The sequence below is a fragment of the Octopus sinensis genome, unplaced genomic scaffold (assembly GCF_006345805.1).
Source record: "Octopus sinensis unplaced genomic scaffold, ASM634580v1 Contig12528_ERROPOS68279+, whole genome shotgun sequence".
NCBI classification, from domain to species: Eukaryota; Metazoa; Mollusca; class Cephalopoda; order Octopoda; family Octopodidae; genus Octopus; species Octopus sinensis.
Genome location: NW_021832608.1, coordinates 34,415 through 41,668, shown reverse-complemented (window position 1 = coordinate 41,668; position 7,254 = coordinate 34,415). Strand labels below are relative to the sequence as shown.

General features: G+C 45.3%; 1 long non-coding RNA gene across 3 annotated transcripts; it reads right to left on the bottom strand.

The window, feature by feature from the left end:
• Positions 1–2,660: 2,660 nt before the first annotated feature.
• LOC118761350 lies at positions 2,661–6,939 on the bottom strand. Of its 3 annotated transcripts, XR_004997308.1 has the most exons (5): positions 6,600–6,939; positions 5,028–5,546; positions 4,285–4,877; positions 3,288–3,833; positions 2,661–3,242 (listed from the first exon to the last, which is right to left on the bottom strand). It is a non-coding gene; the product is annotated as an uncharacterized LOC118761350 (long non-coding RNA). The 3 variants fall into 3 exon arrangements; XR_004997307.1 differs by having other exon boundaries at positions 2,661–3,833; XR_004997309.1 differs by lacking the exons at positions 2,661–3,242; positions 3,288–3,833 and adding an exon at positions 4,109–4,120 and having other exon boundaries at positions 4,264–4,877.
• Between the last annotated feature and the right edge of the window lie 315 nt (positions 6,940–7,254).

Genomic DNA, 7,254 nt, shown 5'->3' with positions numbered 1-7,254 from the left:
TGAATTACCTTCCCATAAATTACATACACCTGAATTACCTTCCCATAAATTACATACACCTGAATTACATGCCCGTGAATTACCTGCCCCTAAATTACATGCCCCTGAATGACCTGCCCCTTAATTAGTTACCCCTGGATTACCTGCCCCTGAATGACCTGCCCCTGAATAACATACACCTGAATTACATACACCTGAATTACATGCCCCTCAATTACATGCCCCTCAATTACCTGCCCCTGGATTACCTAGCCCTGAATTACCTTCCCTGAATGACATGCCCCTGAATGACATGCCCCTGAATTGCATACCCCTGAATTACCTGCCCATGAATTACATGCACCTGAATTACATGCCCCTGAATTACATGCAACTGATTTACATGCCCCTGAATTACATACACCTGAATTACATGCCCCTGAATTATCTACCCCTGAGTCCCTGAATAACCTGCACCTGAATAACATACACCTGAATTACCTGCCCCTAAATTACATGCCCCTGAATTACCTGCCCCTGAATGACATGCCCCTCAATTACCTGCCCATGAATTACCTGCCCCCCAATTACCGGCCCATGAACTAAATGCCCCTGAATTACCTGCCCCTGAAGTACCTGCCCCTAAATTACATGACCCTGAATGACCTGCCCCTGAATGACATGCCTCTGAATTATCTATCCCTAAATTACCAGCCCCAGAATTAACTGCCCGTGAATGACATGCCCATGAATTACCTTTCATCTGAATTACATGCCCCTGGATTACCTGCCCCTAAATTACATTGCTCTGTATTACCTGCCCCTGAATTACCTGCCAATGAATGACATTACTCTAAATCACCTGCACCTGGATTACCTTCCCCTCAATTACCCGCACATGAATTACATGCCCGATTTACCTGCCCCTCAATGACATGCCCCTGAATTACATACCCCTGAATTACCTTCCCATAAATTACATACACCTGAATTACATGCACGTGAATTACCTGCCCGTGAATTACCTGCCCCTAAATTACATGCCCCTGAATGACATGCCCCTTAATTAGTTAGCCCTGGATTACCTGCCCCTGAATAACCTACCCCTGAATTACATGCCCCTCAATTACATGCCCCTGAATTACCTGCCCCTGGATTACCTAGCCCTGAATTACCTGCCCCTGAATTACCTTCCCAGAATGAAATGCCCCTGAATGACATGCCCCTGAATTGCATACCCCTGAATTACCTGCCCATGAATTACATGCACCTGAATTACATGCCCCTGAATTATCTACCCCTGAGTCCCTGAATAACCTGCACCTGAATAACATACACCTGAATTACCTGCCCCTAAATAACATGCCCCTGAATTACCTGCCCCTGAATGACATGCCCCTCAATTACCTGCCCATGAATTACCTGCCCCCCAATTAGCGGCCCATGAACTAAATGCCCCTGAATTACCTGCCCCTAAATTACATGACCCTGAATGACCTGCCCCTGAATGACATGCCTCTGAATTATCAATCCCTAAATTACCAGCCCCTGAATTAACTGCCCGTGAATGACATGCCCATGAATTACCTTTCATCTGAATTACATGCCCCTGGATTACCTGCCCCTAAATTACATTGCTCTGTATTACCTGCCCCTGAATTACCTGCCAATGAATGACATTACTCTAAATCACCTGCACCTGGATTACCTTCCCCTCAATTACCCGCACATGAATTACATGCCCGATTTACCTGCCCCTCAATGACATGCCCCTGAATTACATACCCCTGAATTACCTTCCCATAAATTACATACACCTGAATTACATGCCCGTGAATTACCTGCCCCTAAATTACATGCCCCTGAATGACATGCCCCTTAATTAGTTAGATCTGGATTACCTGCCCCTGAATAACCTATACCTGAATAACCTGCCCCTGAATAACATACACCTGAATTACATACACCTGAATTACATGCCCCTCAATTACATGCCCCTGAATTACCTGCCCCTGGATTACCTAGCCCTGAATTACCTGCCCCTGAATTACCTTCCCAGAATGACATGCCCCTGAATGACATGCCCCTGAATTGCATGCAACTGATTTAAATGCCCCTGATTTACATACACCTGAATTACATGCCCCTGAATTATCTACCCCTGAGTCCCTGAATAACCTGCACCTGAATTACATACACCTGAATTACCTGCCCCTAAATTACATGCCCCTGAATTACCTGCCCCGGAATGACATGCCCCTGAATTACCTGCACCTAGATTACCTGCCCCTGAATTACCTGCCCCTGAATTACCTGCCCCTAAATTACATGACCCTGAATGACCTGCCCCTGAATGACATGCCTCTGAATTACCTATCCCTAAATTACCAGCCCCTGAATTGCCTGCCCGTGAATGACATGCCCCTGAATTACCTTTCATCTGAATTACATGCCCCTGAATTACCTGCCCCTGGATTACCTGACCCAGAATTACATGCCCCTGAATGACATGCCCCTGAATTACCTTCCCCTGAATTACCCACCCACGAATTACATGCCCCTGAATTACATGCCCCTGAATTACATGCCCCTGAATTACCTACCCCTGAATTACATACATGCACCTCAATTACATGCCCCTGAATTACCTACCCCTGAATTACATACCCCTGAATTACCTGCCCCTGAATTACCTTCCCCTGAATTACATGCCCCTGAATTACATGTCCCGGAATTATCTGCCAATGAATGACATTCCTCTAAATTACCTGCCCCTGAATTACATACCCCTGAATTACCTTCCCCTAAATTACATGCATCTGAATTACCTGCCCCTGAATTACAAACAACTGAATTAGATGCCCCTCAATTAAATGCCTCTTAATTACATGCACATGAATGACCTGACCCTGAATGATATGCCCCTCAATTATCTATCCCTAAATTACCTGCCCCGGAATTACCTGCCCGTGAATGTCATGCCCCTGAATTACATGCCCCTGAATAACATACACCAGAATAAGATACACCTGAATTACCTGCCCCAAAATTACATACCCCTGAATTACCTGCCCCTAAATTACATGCATCTGAATTGCCTGCCCCTGAATTACATGGCCCTGAATTATCTGCCCCTCAATCACATGGCTCTTAATTACATGCACCTGTATGACCTGACCCTGAATTATCTATCCCTAAATTACCTGCCCATGAATTACCTGCCCGAGAATGACATGCCCCTGAAATACCTGCACCTAGATTACCTGCCCCTGAATTACATGCTCCTGAATTACATGCCCCTGGATTACCTGACCCAGAATTACATGTCCCTGGATTACCTAACCCAGAATTACATGCCCCTGAATTACCTGCCCATGAATGACATTCCTCTAAATTACCTGTCCCTGAATTACCTTCCCCTGAATTACCCACCCATTAATTACATGCCCCTGAATTACATGCCCCTGAATTACCTACCCCTGAATTACATGCCCCTCAATTACATGCCCCTGGATTACCTAACCCAGAATTACATGCCCCTGGATTACCTAACCCAGAATTACATGCCCCTTAATTAAATGCCCCTCAATTACCTGCACCTGAATAACATGCCCCTGAATTACGTGCCCCTGAATTACCTCCCCCTGAATTACCATCCCCTGAATTTTATGCCCATGAATTACGTGCCCCTGAATGACCTGCCCCTTAATTACATACCCCTGGATTACCTGTCCCTGAATAACCTATACCTGAATAACCTGACACTCAATAATCTGCCCCTGAAGTTCCTGCCCCTAAATTACCTTCCCCTGAATTACATGCCCCTGAATTACCTGCCCATGAATTACATGCACCTGAATTACATACACCTGAATTACCTGCCCCTGAGTCACATGTCCCTGAATAACCTGCAATTGAATTACCTGCCCCTGAATTACATACACCTGAATTACGTGCCTTTGAATTACCTGCCCCTAAATTATGGGCCCCTGAATTACCTGTCCCTGAATGACATGCCCCTCAATCACCTGCCCATGAATGACATTCCTATAAATTACCTTTCCCTGAATTACCCCTGAATTACCTGCCCCTGGATTACCTTCCCCTGAATTACACTCTAAATTAAGTGCCCCTGAATTACCTGCCAATGAATGACATTCCTCTAAATCACCTGCCCCTGGATTACCTTCGCATCAATTACCCCCCATGAATTACCTGCCCCTAAATTACTTGCCCCAAATTACATGCCCCGGATTAACCTGCCCCTGAATTACACCCCCTTACCTGCCCCTGAATTACATACACCTGAATTACCTGACCCTGAATTACATGCCCCTGAATTATCTACCCCTGAGTCCCTGAATAACCTGCACCTGAATTACCTGCCCCTGAATTACATGCCCGTGAATTACCTGCCCGTGAATTTCCTGCCCCAAAATTACATGCCCCTGAATTACCTGGCCATGAATTACCTGCCCCTGAATAACATACACCTGAATTAACTTCCCCTCAATTACCTGCCCCTGAATTACATACCCCTGAAGTACCTGCCCCTAAATTACATGCATCTGAATTACCTGCCCCTGAATTACAAACACCTGAAATACATGGCTCTGAATTACCTGCCTCTTATTTACATGCACCTGAATGACCTGCCCTGAATGACATGCCTCTGAATAATCTATCCCTAAGTTACCGGCCCCTGAATTACCTACCCGTGAATGACATGCCTCTGAATTACCTGCACCTAGATTACCTGCCCGTGAATTACATGCCCCTGAATCACCTTTCCTCTGAATTACATGCCCCTCGATAACCTGCCCCTAAATTACCTGCCTATGAATGACATTCCTCTAAATTACCTGTCCCTGAATTACCCGCCCCTGGATTACCTTCCCCTGAAATATATTGCTCTGAATTACCCACCCACGAATTACATGCCCCTAAATTACATGCCCCTGAATTACCTACCCCTGAATTACATACACCTGAATTACATGCCCCTCAATTACCTGCACCTCAATTATATGCCCCTGAATTACATGCACCTGAATTACCTGCACCTGAATTACATGCCCCTGAAATACATTGCTCTGAATTACCCACCCACGAATTACATGCCCTTGAATTACATGCCCCTGAATTACCTTCCCCTGAATTACATACATCTGAATTACATGCCCCTCAATTACCTGCTCCTCAATTACATGCCGCTGAATTACATGCCCCTTAATTACATGCCCCTGAATTACCTGCACCTGAATTACATGCCCCTCAATTACCTGCGTCTGAATTACCTTGCTCTGAATGACATGCCCCTTAATTACTTAACCCTGAAGTACCTGCCCCTGAATTACCTGCCACTAAATTACATGCATCTGAATTACCTGCCCCTGAATTACAAACACCTGAATTACATGACCCTGAATTACCTGCCCCTCAATTACATGTCTCTTAATTACATGCACCTGAATGACCTGCCCCTGAATGACATGTCTCTGAATTATCTATCCCTAAATTATCTGCCCCTGAATTACCTGCCCGTGAATGACATACCCCTGAAATACCTCCCCGAACCTGCCCCTAACCTGCCCGTGAATGACATACCCCTGAAATACCTGCACCTAGATACCTGCCCCTGAATTACATTTCATCTGAATTACATGCCCCTGAATTACCTGCCCCTGAATTACAAGCTCCTGAATTACCTGCCCATGAATGACATTCCTATAAATTACCTGTCCTTAAATACCCCATTATTACCTTCCTCTGAATTACCTGCCCCTGAATTACCTGCCAATGAATGACATTCCTCTAAATCACCTGCCCCTGGATTACCTTCCCCTCAATTACCCGCCCATGAATTACATGCCCCTGAATTACCTGCCCCTGAATGAAGTGCACCTGAATAAATGCCCCTGAATTACATACACCTGAATTATCAGCTCCTGAATTACATGCCCCTGAATTATCTGCCCCTGAGTCCCTGAATTACATGCCCGTGAATTACCTGCCCCTCAATTACCTACCCATGAATTACATGCCCGTGAATTACCTGCCCCTAAAATACATACACCTGAATTACATGCCCGTGAATTACCTGCCCCTAAAATACATGCCCCTCAATTACCTGCCCTGAATTACTGCCATGATGAACATCCCCTAATTACATGCCCCTGAATTATTACCTGCCCCTGAATTACCTGCCCCTGAATTACATACCCCTGAATTACCTGCCTCTAAATTACATGCATCTGAATTACCTGCCCCTGAATTACAAACACCTGAATTACCTGCCCCTCAATTACATGCCTCTTAATTACATGCACATGAATGATCTGACCCTGAATGATATGCCCGAATTATCTATCCCTAAATTACCTGCCCGGAATTACCTGCCAGTGAATGATATACCCCTGGATTAACTGCCCCTGAATAACCTGCCCCTGAATAACATACACCTGAATTAACTTCCCCAGAATTACATGCCCCTGATTTAACTGCCCCTGAATTACATGGCCTTCAATTACCTGCCCCTCAATTACATGCACCTAAATGACCTGCCCCTGAATTATCTATCCCTAAATTACCTGCCCGTGATTGACATAACCCTGAATTACCTGCACCTAGATTACCTGCCCCTGAATTACATGCCCCTGGATTACCTAACCCAGAATTACAAGCCCCTGAATTACCTGCCCATGAATGACATTCCTCTAAATTACCTGTCCCTGAATTACCCCTGAATTACCTTCCCCTGAATTACCTGCCCCTAAATTACATGACTCTTAATTACATGCACATGAATGATCTGACTCTGAATGATGTGCCCCTGAATTACCTATCCCTAAATTACCCACCCGTGAATGACATGCCCCTGAATTACATACACCTGAATTACATGCCCCTGAATTACCTTCCCTGAATGACATGCCCCTGAATTGCATACCCCTGAATTACCTGCCCATGAATTACATGCACCTGAATTACATGCCCCTGAATTACATGCAACTGATTTACATGCCCCTGAATTACATACACCTGAATTACACTCCCCTGAATTATCTACCCCTGAGTCCCTGAATAACCTGCACCTGAATTACATACACCTGAATTACCTGCCCCTCAATTACCTGCCCATGAATTACCTGCCCATGAATTAAATGCCCCTGAAGTACCTGCCCCTAAATTACATGACCCTGAATGACCTGCCCCTGAATGACATGCCTCTGAATTATCTATCCCTAAATTACCAGCCCCTGAATTACCTGCCCG